Source organism: Lactuca sativa, chromosome 1 (genome assembly GCF_002870075.4).
Source record: "Lactuca sativa cultivar Salinas chromosome 1, Lsat_Salinas_v11, whole genome shotgun sequence".
Taxonomy (NCBI): Eukaryota; Viridiplantae; Streptophyta; class Magnoliopsida; order Asterales; family Asteraceae; genus Lactuca; species Lactuca sativa.
The window spans coordinates 20,331,021-20,353,009 of NC_056623.2; positions in this window are offsets into that span (position 1 = coordinate 20,331,021).

The following is a 21,989-nucleotide window of genomic DNA, read 5'->3' on the forward strand; positions in this document are numbered from 1 at the left end:
TCAAAAAATTCTTATTTATATTTTTAATAATAATAATAATAATAATAATAATAATAATAATAATAATAATAATAATAAGGGTTCTGTTTGTAGAAAAGTCCTAATATTTTTGTTTACAAAAAAGTCCCAATATTTTGGATTAGTTTACGAAATAGTCCCAAATTAATTTGGTACCGGTTTCAACCGGTCAAAAAGGGTCAAACTACAAATTTTTGCCGGTTTTCAGGACTTTTTCGTTCAAAAAAAAATCTTAGGACTAAAGTATAACTTTTTTGTAAATATTGAGACTTTTCTGAAGATTTCCCAATATAAAGTTGATAGTATTGTATTTTGTAATCTGTATGGCACTCATTTATTATATGAGTTTTTTTAAAAAAATAAACAAACATGAAAATCTAACAATTTATATAATTTAAATTTATAAGAAAAAAAAAGTAAAATATTAATTATTAAAATTGAAGTACTTATTTATCTTTTATATTTAAAATAATAATTTAAATAAATAAACGATTAAAATAATTGGATTTAATTTACAAATTTAAAAATTATCAGAAAAGTTACATTAATGAATTGAATATACATTTATTATTACATTTAAGTATTCTATAAAATTTAATAAAATGGAAAAAACCACAAAATGACATATATGTATATAATTTAATCTAAATCTAAATTTATCACAAAATGACATGAGACATAATACATAAAAGGATGACAAGTGGCAAATATATTTTCATTTATCATGGAGGATTTTATTTTATAAAACTATAAGTGTTAAAAAAATAATTTTCTTAGATCACAAATTTACAAGTTCGCGAAATGTGGTAACAAGTCAACAGGTTCATAAATGTGATAATTAAGTTAATGACAGAATCTTAATTTGTGTTTTTTAATTTAAAATTTAATATGCTTTTTTCTGAAATAAATAACTTTTAAGGTCGAACAAAATTTAAGATACCCACGTGAAAGTTTGCACATAACGTTTTTTGTTTAGAGTTTATCTATTACCGAAATTACAAGTTTAGTAGGAGAAGCAGATCATAGACTTATGTTTATATTAAAATAAATATTTAATTAATAAAATACTTTTTGAGCTCCTTCTTGATACGACTTTAAGCTGATACAATCTTTAACGATGTACTTTTACGTAAGACAACCTCAAAAATTGCTTATAAGTTATAGCTTTAATTGTAAAAATTTACAGTTACTATTAAATTTACTATCATTTTCTCTAGAAGTAGAAGAATACACATTTTTAAATAAGTAGAATAATAATGTGATGGTTTTGTAGATTTAAAAATACAAGATAATTCATTAGAGTTATAAACGGATCTTGTTTTGGGATTGGACTTTTGAAAATCGCGTTTTACTCTCACCTTCTCCAACGATTACTTACAATTACCGATGTCCTCAACTAGGCACTCCTTAGTAAACTTCTACTCCTCGACCATTTAAAGGTCATATTTTGCTCAAATGACTTAGACTTACTACCCTTTCTGATTTCTCTTAGATTACATTATGGTTTTATTCCTTGTAATACTGATAAAAAATAAACAAAGAAATAAAAGGACAAAAAAAAAAAAGGACAATCTCATCATTTCACATATACTTAGCGTGTATTTTAGATAATAACACTCTCAGGTATTAGTGGACTCTTTTGTATTTTAGAAAGTGTATTTTAGTTATGATTTATATGTATCCTTCCATATTTTATCTCCTCGTTAGAAGGATGTATCAATTGTATCTCTCCCCATATAGGGGGTATTTTATTCAATGCAATATACAGAAAAATCACTTATGCCATAATCTATGTTATGGTATTGGAGCCCGCCTAAACCCTAACAGCCTAAATCTCTATCTCTGTAATCAAAGCTACGGTTTTGATTCAACCTTCCTTCCTTCCATGACGAAATACAATTCTAGTTCAGGTGAGGTGAAGGCCACGACCTTACACCCTGCCTACACTATCACAAACATCCAAACGAAGATCTGAGATGGCTCAAAAGTTACCTACTCGTCTTGGACAAAGTTGTTTCGTCTTCACGCCAAGGCTTACAACGTTCTCGATCACATTGACAAGACTCCTGCACCAGTTGAAACTAATCCCGGTTATCTCCAACGGATGGAAATCAATGCACTGGTTCTTCAGTGGATCTACAGCACATTATATGATGAATTAATGGTCTGTATATTGGAGAATGATACCACTACCCAGGCTGCTTGAAATAAACTAAAAACAAATTTTCTCAACAACAAAGGATCACGTGCAGCAGCCCTTGAACACGAATTCTCCAATATTACATTGGGAGCATGTTCATAAATGGAATCTTACTGTAAAAAACTTAAAGACCTTGTTGATCAGCTTCGAGATGTCGAGAACCCATTCACTGAATCTAGACTGGTCTTGCAAATGGTTCGTGGATTGCCACCTGAATTTGATGTCGGTGGTGCGTACATCAATCAAAGTTCTCCATCATGGGAAACAGCCCACAATATACTACATTTGGAGCAACATCGACAAATCACTCGACAAAGCCAAGCCCAAACAGTCCTTGCTGCACCTCCTTTGATGGATCGATCTTCCTAAAATCCTGTTGGAACCGCTCAAGGAAATCAAAATCAACCCTTTGATCACTATTCGGGCAATCGAAAACAGTGGAATTCTAGTCACGGTCGTGGTGTGTAACATCCATAAAATATACATAAAATTTAAACTTTTCAAAACAACCCTTTTTCTATAGAAGTATTTACAAAACCCATTAATTCCAAACCATTATTTTTAAAATCAGAACCTTTCTCAACATAGTTTTCAAAACGTTCACATTATCAAAGGATTATCCGAATGGTACGCCCAGCGTACTTCGCACATGCAGGGTTGGAAGTCGGCTACGTTATTCTCTCTTCGCATGGGGCACACGTATCGGATAAGGCATCCACGTCCGAGCCCGAGTTCCGATTTGGTGACACCTCGTAGGTACGCCCCGCGTACGAGGGGTACGCTCAGCGTACATAGCCGCCTCGCAATACGCCCAGCGTACCGAGGACTACGCCTAGCGTAGTCAGCAGCTTCGGACCCTATAAAAGGGATGCGAAGGCAGCCGTGTTTAGGTTAAAAATTTCACACATTTACCCCCTCCACTTTCTCTAAATTTACCCTATCAGCCCTTGAAGTTCCGATATCATTCTCGACACCCGAAGCAAGTCCCAACGCTCTGAAGTTCCTGAGAAAATTATATTATCGAGTCGAAACTCTACCCGTGTAAGGCTGGTTTTCAACTAAAATTCTCGGTTTCGTCACAAAAAGTCATATTTAGAGTCGAAGTGCTGCCAAAATTATCATTTATTCCTGTAGTTACTTCACGGTGAGTTCAATATAGGGACAATTGTATGTTATGTGTTATATATTCAATGTACTTTCTTGTGTTATATCGGATTTATGCCTTTGGCCATATAGAGCATGATTCGTATAATTTTCTGGTATTGGCTTTGTGCCTTTGGCCATGCAGAGCATGACTCGTATAACTTCTGGTATTGACATAGGGCTATGTAGGGCTGAAAGCCTGTATATTTTAGCAAAATTGATAATCTGAAATTGTATTTTCTGTGCCATTTGGGATGAAGCTTTATTGATGTATATCAAAGCTAAAATTGATTGTTGGTTGATATGGAAAGTCTGTTATATGATACACACATGCCTTTGTTGTTCTTTGTCCGTCTTTGCTTCTGTCATATTGATATGTATATGGCATAACGTTATATTGTAACTGTTATTGAACTCACTAAGCGTCACCCGCTTATCCCTCTCATTGTTTAAAATATTGCAGGTGATAAGGATCCAATATAGTCATATACTGGTAGAAGATGTAGAATAGATAATATTATAGCTTTTGTATTGTATTCCTGGGAAAGTATGTAATATATAAAACTTTGTAAAAATCTTAATAGTCGGTTTGTATCCAGTCTATGTAATTAAACTATCAATGTAAAATATTATTTTATAAATATACATGTAGCATGTTTTGGTGTAATTTGGAGTGATAATATTGTCTTTAGTATGAAAGTTTGGGTCTTTCAATCATGGTATTAGAGCGGTAGTTTAAGTGAACTAAATACCACGGATTGGTATATAGACTTAAACCGTTGAAAGTTCAATATATGAACGGATTCATTGTAAGTATATGGATACAAACCATAGGAAATATTTAAGTAAAAGTATTAGGTAATAATAAATCCTAATATTCTAAAATACTATGTTGCTCCAAATTTGCAGAAGAATTGTTGAACCAGAAGGTAGCCATACACCAGAAGTGGGTAGAGATCCTCGTCCCGAGGAAGTAAATACTCCAATATCCCCTCGTGAGGAGCGACTATTGGGTAAACTTACTGGTATTATTCGGAAAACTTTCGAGGAACACAAAAAGAATGGTGATAAAGGCAAAGGAAAATCCATCAGAGAATCTTCAAAAAGGGAGGCAAAATGTCCCTCATTCAAAGATTTCAAGAGTAGTGGTGCTACAGAGTTTTCTGGTGTACTTAATCCCATAGTTGTTCTAACTTGGATTCAGAACACAGAAAAGTATTTTGTATCTCTCATGTGGATAATGAAGACAAGGCTAATTATGCTTCTTCTATGCTCGTCGAAGAAGCCTTGGTCTGGTGGGAGGCAACATATGAAGCTCTTAACGGGTATGACCAGGAGAATTTATCCTGGGAAATGTTCAAAACTCGTTTGCTAGGGAAGTATTGTCCTCTAGACACGAGGAGGAGATTGGAAAAAGAATTCCTCGAGCTTGAATAGGGAGGAATAACTGTTAATGAGTATGAAACTCAGTTCAATCAATAGGCACTGTTTGTTGCAAAGTATATTCCAACTGAAGCCAAGAAAATTCAGTTATTCATGGAAGGATTACGATATGAAATCCATGATTTCGTGAGCAAGCGGGATGTTCTATCATTTGATAAAGTTGTTGAGTATGCTCGAAAGCGTGAGCATGACTTAGAAATACGTGGTGCCATTTTTTATGTTCCAAAGCATCCACGTGTTGACCGAACTGTTCCCGTTCCCTCTATTCCGCCGGCTCAATCTATTCGAACTGATCCCGGTAAACAATTGCAATCCCAAAATACCCCTCGTGGCTGCAGTAGGTCACAATCTTTTTTCTATTCAGTCACCATCGTGTCAAAAATGTGGAAAGAATCACCAGGGCTAATGCAGAACAGAAAAAGAATCGATGATATGTTATGGATGTGGAGAAATGGGCCACATAAAACTTGTTTGCCTGATGAAGAGTGTTGCATGCTTTGCTTGTGGTGTTACTGGCCACAGGAAGCGCTTATGTCCTACTCTTACTAGCCAAGGCACAGGAAGTCAAGCTTCTATTCAACAACCGGAAAGAAGTCAAGCTCCTGTTTAACACCCAAAGAGTACTCCAACTAAAAAGGAGGAGGTGCCAAAAGCTAAGGGTCGTGCATTCTAGATTACCACAGAGGAGGCATGCGAGGACTCGAATGTTGTGACAAGTACATTTCTTGTCAACTCTAGACCTGCTCACATCTTATTTGATTCTGGTGCCTCAGATTCTTTCGTGTCTCATGAATTTACGCATTCCTTTCAAATTGCTTGCTATGCACTCGCGCAACCATTTCACGTAGATACTGTGGGGAGTATATCATTACTTGCTGATAACATCTATAAGAATTGTGTCATAGAAATTGAAGGCTACAATTTTCTTGGTAATTTGATTACTATCTCCTTGCCCAACTTTGATATTATTCTTGGCATGGATTGGTTGTCAAAGAACCATGCAGAACTCATGTGCTATGAAAAGATAGTACGTATTCCCATTGAATGGGAGAATCCTATTTATGTCTTCGGTGAACAAAGAATCTTAAAAATAATCTCTTTCCTCAAAGCTCGTAAATTCATATCGAAAGGATGTTATATTTATCTGGCCTATACCGTTGATATCTTAAAAGAGGAAAACAAAACGTTAAATGATGTTCCCGTTGTTAACGAATATCTTTATGTTTTCCCCGATGATTTTCCTGGACTTCCTCTGGACATGCAAGTAGAATTCCGAATTGATCTTGTGCCTGGTGCTGCTCCGATTGCAAAGACTCCTTATCATCTTGCGCTAGCTGAGATGAAGGAAATGATGATCCAACTGCAGGAATTACTTGAAAAAGGCTTCATTCGACCGAGTACCTCTCCTTGGGGTGCTCCAGTGTTGTTTGTCAAGTAGAAAGGCGGTGCGATGTGAATGTGTATTGATTACCGTGAGCTAAATAAAGTAACTATCAAGAACAAGTACCCACTACCTCGCATTGACGATTTGTTTGTCAACATCAGGGTGTTAGCTATTTCTCGAAGATTGATTTGAGATGTGGCTATCATCAGTTGAAGGTACACGAGCAGGATGTACTGAAGACTACTTTTCGTACTCGATATAGGCATTATGGATTCCTTATAATGTTGTTCGGTCTGACAAATGCTCCTGCTGTATTCATGGATATGATGAATCGCGTATGTCGTCTGATGCTCGATAAATCTATCATCGTATTCATTGATGATATTCTAATCTATTCTAAGTCTGAAAATGATCATGCCATTCATATTCCCGAAGTATTAAAACTTCTTCGAAAGGAGAAACTATATGCAAAATTCTCGAAATGTGAATTTTGGCTTCTCCAAGTTCAATTTCTCGGCCATGTGATTTTTGGTGACGGTATATCCGTAGATCCTACTAAAATCAAAGCCATTCAGAATTGGGAAGCGCCCCATAATGCTTCTGAAATTCGCAGTTTCTTGGGTCTCGCGGGATATTATCGGAGATTCATTAAAGACTTTTCACGTATAGCCGTACCTCTCACAAGTCTTACACGAAAGGAAGTAAAGTTTGAATGGGGTGAAGCCCAAGAAAAAGCTTTCTCAACTCTAAAAGATATATTGGCTCATGCTCCAATCTTATCACTTCCAAAAGGTGATAATGATTTTTCTTTGTATAGCGACGCTTCAAGATTAGGACTCGGTTGTGTGTTGATGCAACGTGGTAAAGTGATAGCTTATGCCTCAAGACAACTAAAAGAGTATGAAAAGAATTATCCCACCCATGACCTCAAACTCGCTGCAGTAGTTTTGATAGTTAGTTTTGTTTACTTCTTTTTATAGTTTATTTTAGCATATTTCATTCATAATTTAGATAATTTCCATGCATATTTTCCTTTTTGTTATTTTATGACTATTTCGGGTACTTTCGAATCTTGTGAGCATAATTGCAGGTTTTCGGGTCTAGCGGAGCGGGAGTGTTCGGGACGTATGGGAAGCGATGAGATTTGGTAGACAAAAATGATGTTAGGCTTGATGGGTAGTGGAGATGATGCATGGAGTGATCTTGATGATTATTTGAAGGCTTGGAGAGAAATAAACTTTAAATTTGCAAGATGCGGGAGTTTATTCAAGCGTGCGTAGATTGTTAATCGGGAGAGTGCACGAGCTTTGGAGGATTTGGAGAGGTCAAATTGGGCTTAAAATGAAGAAAAACTTGAAGAAAATGGGCTAGGAGGTGATTAGATTCGATCTGGGCTAAGTGGGCTAAGCTATGGAGGCCCAAAACCTCAAAGATGTTACATCCAAGGACCACCCGCGCAACCCACCCGCGCAACAGCACGCGGGTCGCGCAACCTCCTGCAGGGGCAGTTTCGGAAATTCTTCTTTTGAGCTATTTGAGGAAGGTTGGTGCCCATCTTTTGAAGACTCTTGGACATCCGATTTTTGAAGATTCTCTTTGGAGTTTTGAAGACTTTTGAAGGCCAAGAACACTTGAAGAACATCATATTTTTACCTCTTGATTCTTGCTTAATGTTTGGTACAATTTTGTCTAACTTTGTTTCTTTGGGTTTAGCCATGCTTGGCTAAACTAATCTTGGTTGACTTTTGGTTAATCCTTTGAACTTTTGTTGTATGTTGAAGAATCCATGAACATGTTTTTAAATCTTTATGGGAATGTTTTGTGTTTTAACATCTTATCACTACTTGTATGTTTTAGTTCATGAGTTTAAATGTGTTTGTGGTGATTAGTTGGCTAATTTCTTGATTAAGTAAAGGATCCTCAAATTAGCAAGCAACAAATGATTTTTGTGTTGTTTTTGCTTCACACAATCATAAAAACATTTCCTCCAACATGGTGGTGAAAGCATTTGACCCCTCTTGGATTTGGTGACTTTTTGGTTCTTAATGCTAGTTGACTTTCACTAATTACATGCTATTTGGAATTAGTGACTTTGACTAAGGAAATTGTTATGAGCTTCTCTAGCCATTTCAACAATTAAGAAAAGTCTAGGTAATCTCAAGCTCCTTGGATTACTATAGCCAAATTAAGGATTTAAATCAAAGTATTGCACCATTGGATTCTAATGATATGTTCATCAAAAGTCAAAGTGAGGAAACTTTAAGTCAACCATCTCTCCCTTATTGATTTTACATCAAACTCTTATTTTTGTTGCATTTGTCTATTTAAATCATAGTTAATTCTAGTTTGTTTCAAGTATTTCAAAACACCAAAACCCCCCATTTTATTTTTATTGTCATTTTACAAGTATTTTTACAAAGAGATATTTCATAGAGTTATAAATTGAACCAATCTCCGTGGATTCGATCCCTTTACCACTATACACTATTTTAGTGTGTAATATTCAGGGTTATTATTTGTGTTGGCCTCGACAACCACCAAGTTTTTTCCCTAAAACTTTGGAGGCATTATCTTTTTGGTACAAAATGCCAATTGTACCGACCACAAAAGTCTCAAGTACATATTCAGACAACAAACTTTGAATATGAGACAACAACGAGCCATGGAGCTGATCAAAGACTATGACTGTGAAATCTTGTATCATTCTGGAAAGGCAAATGTAGTTGCCGATGCACTTAGCAGAAAGGTTTATCATAATAGTGTGTGTTATGCTATTACTCACACTACAGTAAAGTTCACTATTTTAGATGAACTAGAGAAATGGCAAGTAGAGGCCCTAAAGCCAGAAAATGTGAAGAAAGAAGGGATGGTACATTATATTGATGTTTTACTTGATGATCCATGAGGATTGAAGGTATTCAAGAATCGGCTATGGATTCCAAAGATTGGTGGATTAAGACATAAGATTTTAGATGAAGCCCATAAGTCTAAGCTGTCGATACATCCTGGTACAAGTAAAATGTACTATGATGTAAGAGCTGATTATTGGTAGCCTGGATTAAAGAGAGACATTGGAAGATATGTGCAGGAATGTATAGCATGCTTACAAGTCAAAGCAGAGCACCAAAAGCCTTGCGGAACTCCAGAAAGTCTTAGTGTTCCTGTGTGGAAATGGGAAGAGCTGTCCATGGATTTTATTACCAAATTGCCAAAGACTGCTAGACAACATGATAGCATTTGGGTAATTGTCGGCCGCCTAACTAAAAGCGCCTATTTTCTCGCCATGCGAGAAACGGAGCCAATGGAGAAATACGCACGAGTGTACTTGGATGAAATTGTTGCAAGACATGGTGTGCCACTAAAGATTATTTCTGATTGTGATACTCGTGTCACCACTCATTTTTGGGTGAGTATGCAACATGAATTGGGATCTCGAGTTGCTCTTAATATAACTTATCATCCCCAGACAGACGGTCAGATGGAGAGAACGATCCAAATAGTAGAAGATATGCTTCATGCATGTGTCTTGGAGTTCGGTGGTAATTGGGACAAATACTTACATCTTGTCGAATTTTCATATAATAACAATTAGCACGCTTCAATCAACATGCCACCATGTGAAGCACTATATGGACGTAAATTTCGTACTCCATTATTTTAGCATGAAATAGGACATAAAATCCTTGGAGGCTGTGACAACCCGAAATTTCCATTTTGTACGAACCTTAACTATTCAATAGAAGCTAGTCCAGTTTCAATGAACTTCAGACTTTTCCGAATAAGTTTGTGTACATTAGGGTTTACATTTAAGGAGATATCAGGAGAGTGGATGCTCGTGGGTTTGTGAAACTTGAGCATTTTAACACCTCATCATGTTAGAGTCCAATTCCAGAATAAAATATTTTCTGCCAAAATATTTCAGGACTATAAATAGATTTCTGAACTAAATATTTCATTATTCACATTTCCAACTAGAGAAAAGCCATTTTCTCTCTCACGGATCTTTGGGTTTTTATCCCAAATCGTGAGTCTACTTTCCTAGATGTGTTTTAATACTTGTTATATGCTTAATAACATTGTTTACATGTCTAAAATGAGAGATCCGGGAGTTTACCGCCCAAGAACGTTCTTGGGGAGTAAACTCCAAAACAATGCCTAAAAGCTACCTAGCCCCATTTCCATGTTAGGTAACTAGTTAAGGACATTATGTATGATCTTTTAAGGCTAGAACACAATCAAGAACAACTAGTTTTAGGAGTTTACGGCCCAAGGGATTCTTGGACCGTAAACACCTTTTTCAAGGGCTTAAAGTGCCCTAAACACCCCCTTAAGGCTTTAGACATTAACCCTCTAATACTTGTAACTTGAATGGGGAGTAAATTACATCAAAATCATCCCTAAAGGGGAGTTTACGGCCAAGAAATGCTCTTGGGCCGTAAACTCCAAGTAAAGGCACCAAAGTGTGCCCAAAGTCCCCTTTAGCCTTAAACAAAAGTCTAGGATTTATCATTTGTGTGCAAGAGGCTTAAAAGAATTAAAACACCCACCCCATAGGAGTTTACGGCCGTAAACTCTAGGGGATATGGTCTTTAGGCCGTAAACTCCTCAAAGGAGCATTCTAGGGCCCTAAACTACCTAAAGGATTAAAGCTCCAATGCTAGGCTTATTCTAGAATTCATTTAACACTTCAAAACACCCAAAACCACCAAGTCAAGAGTTCACGGCCGTAAACTCAAGGATTTACGACCGTAAAATCCAAAGGTGGGGTTTGTTGGGTGGTAATCTCATATACAAGGTCATTTGGTACATTAAACCCCTTTAGCCTTGTCCCGTAGCAACTTAGATGCAACCATTAGGACCTATAACACTTATACAAAGTGTTTACATGTTCCTAAGTGTCCTAACTTATTTCATTAAGTTATTATTTGGCTAATTAGTTATATATATGCTTATTATATGATAACTAGGCTCGTGCGTGTGAACAAGTCTCCGTTTGCCACCTAGCACGGTATCCGACACTACAATCCAAACAGCTCACCACAAGTGAGTTCATACCCCTTTAATCAACCTTTGAAATGATTTTAAATGTTTTAAATACTTTATGGGGGGGATACAAGTTAAATACTTATAGTTATTGTTTCAATCACATGTGATTGCATTAATCACATGTGATTTATAACTAGGAAACCAATGATTTTATCACTGTTCAAACTGTTTCACTTCAAAATGTTTTACAAACTCTCTTACTTATCAAATGCTATGATTTAAATCTTGTTTTACTTCTTATAAATTGCATGCCCATATATGTATAGATATATAAGCAATGTTTAAAGGGCTTAGGAAGGCCATCCGCCCTATTTTCTTTTTCTCGATTTGGATGTGGTCTGGTGGGATTTCGGGTGACCATCCGAAGGTCGTTTCAATATTAGTTATATATCAATTATACTTATATAGACATAAAAGTACTTCCATATTCATGCGTACTATACACATTACTAGTAAGTTACCATCGAGGTAACACAGGATCATACTACTTCAACTGTTAGATCAACGAGTCAGTTCATTCATGAGTCAATACTTATTACTAAGAGTACATATACAACTGTACTAGGACTAGAACATATACAACGATACTAGAACAAGTAACATTACATTACATATACCTGAATACGTTAACAATTGTGATCCACTGTATGGGATCATGCCTTAGTTGTCATGACCCGAGTTGTAGCCAGAGTCTCTTGGAGGGAGAGCGTGAGTTTGCGTATAGATCTATACTGGATTGACTATCCTACACCTTGCTGCTAGCTACAGCAGGACCGGCAGGTCTGCAGGTGCCAAACGTCATATCTTATTTTCGACTATACGTTGTCGTTGTTGCCAGTCTATAGTATGGTGCAATTTATCGCATAATACCTTAATATAAATCCGGTTTAAGGTAGTTAGTACCGCAGTAGTTCCTATAATACAACACTACAGTACTACAAAGATTTACCCATTACATATTTTTAGTGATTATTTCACTCAAACTTTAATGTACAAACTATATTTTGTTAAATGATACTTACACTTGGGAAATTACACACTTTTACAACAACAAGCATACACACCCGTTAAGCCTTGGTAGAAGGCTACTTTAATAGAAAATATAGGTTTTTCTGAGAGATTCAAACTTTTACAAACACTTACATACATTTTACAAACTTACACTTGAGACACTTTCAAACGTTTTGATAACAAACATCGACACTAAAATACTTATGAACTCACCAGCTTAATGCTGATAAACTCTTTCAAAATAACTTGCATTCTCAGGTCATCAGTAGACAGGTACCGATGCCAGCTTTTGAGAAGATGGAGCGCATTCAAGACTCATCTCATATTATTTTGTTTTACATTATTTTGGTGTCTATAACTGTACAGAACACGCTTGTATTAAAATTATATATTTAATGCAATGGATGATGTTGTTTGCTTATTTACATTTACTGTGTTGTGATACTGTACATGACGTCCTCCGCCCCAGAACGTTTCCGTCGTTCTTGGTTTTGGGGTGTGACAGATTGGTATCAGAGCATTGTTTATAGTGAATCAAGTATATCAACCCATAAAAGATATACTAAACTATAAACCCATTATGGATTAAAGCACTCTGACCAAGAGTCTATACTTTAAATATTAAAATATTTAATTAAGTATACTAGTCTGCATTCATACTAAAATCAGTGTCACAATGACAAGAACAAAGGTATTACAATTGTTAAATATCACAAGTGAGCTCGGGGATGTATGGTCAGTCCTGGGAATGGCATAGCCTGATCAACTATGCTGGTCCTAGGAGTGATTAGCATATGCCCTAGAATGGTTGTGATGTGTTAACAAGTCTAAAAACTTACCAACAATACCACAAGAAGATCAGTAGAAATTAAACTTAAAATACTATAGGTGTATTTTGTACTACTAGTTACATGTATACTATATTCTTATACCTCTCTTCTCGCGTAGATTTAAATGGCTGGATTCCATCACGGCGACCCGTACTTTCCAAATGAAGGCAATGTCGGGTGGATCGAAGAAGAGCCCGAAGATGAGCATCCAATCCCTTTGGATGATCACTTCGCAGAAGGCTTTTTTGACAGATCCGACTCCGATCCTGAAGTCAACAACCTACCACTAGTAGGTCAAGCCCCGAACAACAACCCCCGACCAGCTTTTCCAGGTCCTACTCCTGTGTGGGCAACCAAATTGAATCGCTGGAGTGATGAACAGGGTCAGCCCTTATCATACTTTGGGGACCGAAGCTTTTACAACGTCAGTGAAGGTGGCTCTGCTGACAGAGCTCTGCCCGTCATTATCCGCAGGATAGCTCGTAATGTTGAACAAGGTCGAGCAGCCATCGACCGGGTCATGGAGATTGATGCCAACTCAGGTGTCAACACAGTCCGCATCCGCCGTCTTGAAGAAGACATGGAACGGACCCGGAGAACCAATGAAACCCTGCAGCAACAACTGGCTGCCTCGCGAGCTGAAGTCTTGGAACTTCGAGCCCGTCAGAGGGCTCAGGAGCGACACCTTCAAGAGGTGTTTCGTCAAGTGTCCGACCTCAGGGCTCGCCCGAGAAATTCCCATCGCCGTTAGATGATGTCTAGTACATCTCTGTCTTTTGGTTAAGGAATAGCCTTTAACATCTGTGCTCTAAGTAGCACTTGTCTGTAAAATATTCCTAACTTTCAGTACTCTAATTAGGAATCTAAGAACTGTCAAACTTTTCTGTATGGTATGATGTAAGACCTACTGATAGGTCGATCTTCCCTGAACTTATTACATCAATAATACCAGTATTATTGACATTTATCGAATCTGAGGGAAAAATCTGTACATTTGTGTTTTCTACTAATATTCTTTGTTGTGATCTCAAACACTCTTTCAACTGTTGGGCTATGGTTAGTTAGTCGATGTGTCACTCTCACGTTGCTTACAAATTGATTCTTACCATTTTCTTATCTTTATAAACTTATAGCTGAAAGATGCCTCCTCGCAAGTCTCCCCGGAATAACCCTGCACCTCCACCGCCTCCTCCGCCTCAGGTCATCGATACTGCAGCCCTGAATGCTGTCGTAGCTGCAGCAGTGGCGACTGCCATGGCTCAGTATCACTCAACTGATGCCAGCAGAGGTGGAACCCCTGTGGAATCAACCCCGGTTGAAACCCCTGTGCACTCGAGAGAGTGCTCCTACAAGGATTTCACCAATTGCAAGCCGAAGCCTTTCTATGGCACCGACGGAGTCATTGCCCTCTCGCAATGGTTCGAGAAGACTAAATCAGTCTTCGAAATCTGTTCATGCCCTGCGGCGAGTAAAGTCAAATATGCCGCATGCACCTTTGAAGGAAAGGCCCTGACATGGTGGAACGGCCATGCTAAGGCACTAACCCTCGTCATAGCCAACGACATGGGCTGGGAAACGATGAAAGACCTCATGATTGAGGAATACTGCCCGAGGGGCGAAATCCAGAAATTGGAACAGGAGCTTTGGAGCCTAACCATGAAGGGCACCGACGTGGTCGCTTATACCGCTCGCTTCAGCGAACTGGTGGCCCTCTGTCCCAGTATGGTTCCTACTGAAGGGAAAAAGATCGAAAGGTACATACGGGGGCTAGTGCCTCCGTATCAAGGGAATGTTCTATCATCAAACCCTGCTACCTTCGACAGTGCCAAGCGATTGGCACAACGACTCATTGACCATGGAGTCAAAACCCCTGCAAACACAACAACCCAAGCCTTCTCAGAACCCTCCAAACCCGCTGATACAAAGCGGAAACTCTGGGAGGAAAGAAAGAAGACGAAAAGAGCTGCCAAAAAGCAGCAAATTGTGGCAGTACATGCCGCAATAACCCCTGCTGCTGCTACTACTACTTCGGTGGGTCAGTATGCTGGAAGTTTGCCCAAGTGCAACAAATGCAACTACCACCACAATGACCCCTGCCATGAAATGCAGTGCTCTAACTGCCACAGGAGAGGACACACAGTTCGTTTCTGTAAATCTCCGGCAAAACCGATCGCCCAAGTCCCCGGCTCTGGCGTGAGCCCGACCTGCTATGGATGTGGCGAAGCAGGCCACTATAAGAGGGACTGCCCCAAAGCAAGGAATGATGGTGGAGCAGGGAGGTTACTAGCTATAGGCCACGGGGAAGCAGTTGCTGACCCGACAGTGGTGACTGGTACGTTCCTCCTCGATAACTTATGCATGCATTCTGTTTGATAGTGGAGCGGAGCGAAGCTTCGTAAACCATAAATTTGCTCGCATGCTTAAACAACCACCACACGCACTCAAAGAACAATTCATAGTAGAAATGGCTAATGGAAAAACTGAAAATACGAATGGCATATACTTAGGTTGTACCCTAACTCTAGATAACCATTCATTCCCAATCGACCTTATGCCGGTCTCAATTAAAAGTTTCAACGTTATCATCGGCATGGATTGGTTAAGTCTTCATCGCGTCGACATCATGTGCTTCGAGAAAGCAGTCCGTCTAAACCTTCCGTCTAACGAAACTCTTATAGTATACGGCGACAAACCTGGTGCGAGTCTTTGTATAATATCAAGTATTCAAGCACAGAAGTATCTGCGCAAAGAATACCATGCATTCCTTGCTCACGTCGTCGACATGAACCTCGAAACGAAAGAACTAAAGAACATCCCAGTAGTGAGCGACTTCCCCAACATTTTCCCTGAAGAACTACCTGGGTTACCTCCACAACGACAGGTCGAGTTCAGAATTGACTTAGTCCCAGGAGCTACCCCAGTAGCCAAGTCGCCCTACCGCTTAGCACCAGCTGAGATGCAGGAACTCTCTGGTCAACTTAACGAACTGCTCAGCAAGGGCTTTATAAGGTCGAGTTTCTCACCTTGGGGAGCATCGGTCTTGTTCGTTAAGAAGAAAGATGGATCATTCCGTATGTGTATTGACTACATAGAACTCAACAAACTGACGGTCAAGAATCGTTACCCTCTGCCTCGCATAGACGATCTATTTGACCATCTGCAAGGGGTGATCTATTTTTCCAAAATTGATCTGAGATCCGGATATCACCAGTTACGAGTACTAGAGGAGGATGTGCCGAAAACAGCCTTCCGAACTCGTTACGGACACTACGAGTTCGTGGTGATGCCATTCGGATTGACCAATGCGCCGCAGTCTTCATGGATCTGATGAATAGAGTATGCCGACCTTACTTGGATCAGTTCGTCATCGTTTTCATCTGTCGACATCCTGATCTACTCCCAAAGTAAGAAAGAGCATGGTGATCACCTGCGACAAGTTCTAGGGACATTACGAAAGGAGAAACTTTATGCGAAGTTCTCGAAATGTGAATTTTGGATCCGAAGAGTCGAATTCTTAGGACACGTGGTAAGCAAAGAGGGAATCCATGTGGACCCGTCCAAAATTAAAGCCATTGAGAACTGGTCAGCACCAAAGACGCCTATAGAAATTCGTCAATTTCTAGGTCTCGCTGGCTACTACCGCAGATTCATTCAGAACTTCTCCCGAATAGCGAAACCTCTTACAACCCTGACCCAGAAAGGCGTGGCCTTTGACTGGGAAGAGAAACAAGAGAGAGCGTTCCAAACGCTCAAACGAGCCTTGTGCACCGCGCCAATACTATCCCTCCCCGAAGGGATAGAAGACTTTGTAGTCTATTGCGATGCATCAAATCAAGGGCTCGGGTGTGTTCTGATGCAGCGAGGTAAGGTCATCGCCTACGCCTCGAGACAGTTGAAGACACACGAAGTTAACTACACAACCCACGATCTTGAATTGGGAGCAGTAGTGTTTGCTCTGAAGATCTGGAGACATTACTTGTACGGAACGAAAAACACTATCTTTACCGACCACAAGAGTTTACAACACATTTTTTATCAGAAGGAGCTCAACATGAGACAACGACGGTGGGTCGAGCTACTCAGTGACTACGAATGCGATATTCGTTATCATCCGGGTAAAGCCAACGTAGTAGCAGACGCCCTAAGTCGGAAGGAATACTCTAGTCGCAAAGTCAAGTCATTATCAATAACCATCCATTCACACTTGTCTAAGCAAATTCAGGCGGCTCAACTAGAAGCCATGAAACCTGAAAATGTGACGGGTGAATCCCTTAGAGGAATGGACAAAAATTTAGAAGTCAAGGGTGACGGAGCCTTATATTTCATGAACCGGATTTGGACACCGAAACACGGTGGTTTCCGAGACTTGGTCATGACCGAGGCACACAACACTCGGTATTCCGTCCACCCAGGTTCAGATAAGATGTATCTTGATCTTAAAAAGCTATACTGGTGGCCTAATATGAAAGCATAGATTGCTACCTTCGTAAGTAAATGCCTTACTTGCGCAAAGGTTAAGGTCAAGTACCAGAAGACCTCTGGTTTATTGCAACAACCAGAGATTCCAGAATGGAAGTGGGAGCGGATCACTATGGATTTCATAACCAAGTTGCCCAAGACAACGGGTGGACTTGATACCATATGGGTCATCGTCGATAGATTGACCAAGTCTGCACACTTCCTGCCTATTAAAGAAATTGACAAGATGGAGAAACTTACGAGAACATACATTAGGGAAAGCGTACGGCTTCATGGTGTACCTATGTCCATTATCTCCGATAGAGATAGTAGGTTCACCTCAAGATTCTGGCAATCACTACAACATTCCCTAGGAACAAGGCTGGACATGAGCACAGCCTACCACCCACAGACCGACGGACAGAGTGAGAGGACCATCCAAACACTGGAAGATATGTTGCGAGCTTGCGTGATTGACTTTGGGAAGGCATGGGATACTTATTTACCCCTTGTCGAGTTTTCCTATAATAACAGTTATCACACGAGCATCAAGGCTGCTCCATTTGAAGCTCTCTACGGCCGAAAGTGCAGATCTCCTCTGTGCTGGGCTGAGGTGGGTGATTCCCAATTAGCCAGGGGGAAAGCTTCCGACAGTACTCTCACCGGTCCGGAGATCATTCGGGAAACGACAGAGAAAATCGTTCAGATCCGTGAACGATTAAAAGCCTCTAGAGACCGATAGAAGAGCTACGCTGATAAACGAAGAAAACCTTTGGAATTTCAGGTGGGAGACCGATTCCTTCTCAAAGTCTCACCCTGGAGGGGCTTGATACGCTTCGGCAAGCGTGAGAAGCTTAATCTGAGGTACATAGGGCCTTTCGAGATCCTTGCAAGAGTCAGCCCCGTAGCTTACAAACTCGACCTACCCGATGCACTTCGTAACGTACATTCTACATTCCACGTATCTAACTTGAAAAAGTGTCTGTCCAACGAGACTCTTGTTATCCCACTCGACGAGATCGAGATCAACGAGAGCCTCAACTTCGTTTAATTGTTTGTAACTTCTTATTTGCTTAAATTCTAATTTCGGGACGAAATTCCTTCTAACGTGGGGATGATGTGACAACCCGAAATTTCCATTTTGTACGAACCTTAACTATTCAATAGAAGCTAGTCCAGTTTCAATGAACTTCAGACTTTTCCGAATAAGTTTGTGTACATTAGGGTTTACATTTAAGGAGATATCAGGAGAGTGGATGCTCGTGGGTTTGTGAAACTTGATCATTTTAACACCTCATCATGTTAGAGTCCAATTCCAGAATAAAATATTTTCTGCCAAAAATTTAAGGACTATAAATAGATTTCTGAACTAAATATTTCATTATTCACATTTCCAACTAGAGAAAAGCCATTTTCTCTCTCACAGATCTTCGGGTTTTTAGCCCAAATCGTGAGTCTACTTTCCTAGATGTGTTTTAATACTTGTTATATGCTTAATAACATTGTTTACATGTCTAAAATGAGATATCTGGGAGTTTACCGCCCAAGAACGTTCTTGGGGAGTAAACTCCAAAACAATGCCTAAAAGCTACCTAGCCCCATTTCCATGTTAGGTAACTAGTTAAGGACATTATGTATGATCTTTTAAGGCTAAAACACAATCAAGAACAACTAGTTTTAGGATTTTACGGCCCAAGGGATTCTTGGACCGTAAACACCTTTTTCAAGGGCTTAAAGTGCCCTAAACACCCCCTTAAGGCTTTAGACATTAACCCTCTAATACTTGTAACTTGAATGGGGAGTAAATTACATCAAAATCATCCCTAAAGGGGAGTTTACGGCCAAGAAATGCTCTTGGGCCGTAAACTCCAAGTAAAGGCACCAAAGTGTGCCCAAAGTCCCCTTTAGCCTTAAACAAAAGTCTAGGATTTATCATTTGTGTGCAAGAGGCTTAAAAGAATTAAAACACCCACCCCATAGAAGTTTACGGCCGTAAACTCTAGGGGATATGGTCTTTAGGCCGTAAACTCCTCAAAGGAGCATTCTAGGTCCCTAAACTACCTAAAGGATTAAAGCTCCAATGCTAGGCTTATTCTAGAATTCATTTAACACTTCAAAACACCCAAAACCACCAAGTCAATAGTTCACGGCCGTAAAATCAAGGATTTACGACCGTAAACTCCAAAGGTGGGGTTTTTTGGGTGGTAATCTCATATACAAGGTCATTTGGTACATTAAACCCCTTTAGCCTTGTCCCGTAGCAACTTAGATGCAACCATTAGGACCTATAACACTTATACAAAGTGTTTACATGTTCCTAAGTGTCCTAAATTATTTCATTAAGTTATTATTTGGCTAATTAGTTATATATATGCTTATTATATGATAACTAGGCTCGTGCGTGTGAACAAGTCTCCGTTTGCCACCTAGCACGGTATCCGACACTACAATCCAAACAGCTCACCACAAGTGAGTTCATACCCCTTTAATCAACCTTTGAAATGATTTTAAATGTTTTAAATACTTTATGGGGGGGGATACAAGTTAAATACTTATAGTTATTGTTTCAATCACATGTGATTGCATTAATCACATGTGATTTATAACTAGGAAACCAATGATTTTATCACTGTTCAAACTGTTTCACTTCAAAATGTTTTACAAACTCTCTTACTTATCAAATGCTATGATTTAAATCTTGTTTTACTTCTTATAAATTGCATGCCCATATATGTATAGATATATAAGGAATGTTTAAAGGGCTTAGGAAGGCCATCCGCCCTATTTTCTTTTTCTCGATTTGGATGTGGTCTGGTGGGATTTCGGGTGACCATCCGAAGGTCGTTTCAATATTAGTTATATATCAATTATACTTATATAGACATAAAAGTACTTCCATATTCATGCGTACTATACACATTACTAGTAAGTTACCATCGAGGTAACACAGGATCATACTACTTCAACTGTTAGATCAACGAGTCAGTTCATTCATGAGTCAATACTTATTACTAAGAGTACATATACAACTGTACTAGGACTAGAACATATACAACGATACTAGAACAAGTAACATGAGGTAACACAGGATCATACTACTTCAACTGTTAGATCAACGAGTCAGTTCATTCATGAGTCAATACTTATTACTAAGAGTACATATACAACTGTACTAGGACTAGAACATATACAACGATACTAGAACAAGTAACATTACATTACATATACCTGAATACGTTAACAATTGTGATCCACTGTATGGGATCATGCCTTAGTTGTCATGACCCGAGTTGTAGCCAGAGTCTCTTGGAGGGAGAGCGTGAGTTTGCGTATAGATCTATACTGGATTGACTATCCTACACCTTGCTGCTAGCTACAGCAGGACCGGCAGGTCTGTAGGTGCCAAACGTCATATCTTATTTTCGACTATACGTTGTCGTTGTTGCCAGTCTATAGTATGGTGCAATTTATCGCATAATACCTTAATATAAATCCGGTTTAAGGTAGTTAGTACCGCAGTAGTTCCTATAATACAACACTACAGTACTACAAAGATTTACCCATTACATATTTTTAGTGATTATTTCACTCAAACTTTAATGTACAAACTATATTTTGTTAAATGATACTTACACTTGGGAAATTACACACTTTTACAACAACAAGCATACACACCCGTTAAGCCTTGGTAGAAGGCTACTTTAATAGAAAATATAGGTTTTTCTGAGAGATTCAAACTTTTACAAACACTTACATACATTTTACAAACTTACACTTGAGACACTTTCAAACGTTTTGATAACAAACATCGACACTAAAATACTTATGAACTCACCAGCTTAATGCTGATAAACTCTTTCAAAATAACTTGCATTCTCAGGTCATCAGTAGACAGGTACCGATGCCAGCTTTTGAGAAGATGGAGCGCATTCAAGACTCATCTCATATTATTTTGTTTTACATTATTTTGGTGTCTATAACTGTACAGAACACGCTTGTATTAAAATTATATATTTAATGCAATGGATGATGTTGTTTGCTTATTTACATTTACTGTGTTGTGATACTGTACATGACGTCCTCCGCCCCAGAACGTTTCCGCCGTTCTTGTTTTTGGGGTGTGACAGATTGGTATCAGAGCATTGTTTATAGTGAATCAAGTATATCAACCCATAAAAGATATACTAAACTATAAACCCATTATGGATTAAATCACTCTGACCAAGAGTTTATACTTTAAATATTAAAATATTTAATTAAGTATACTAGTCTGCATTCATACTAAAATCAGTGTCACAATGACAAGAACAAAGGTATTACAATTGTTAAATATCACAAGTGAGCTCGGGGATGTATGGTCAGTCCTGGGAATGGCATAGCCTGATCAACTATGCTGGTCCTAGGAGTGATTAGCATATGCCCTAGAATGGTTGTGATGTGTTAACAAGTCTAAAAA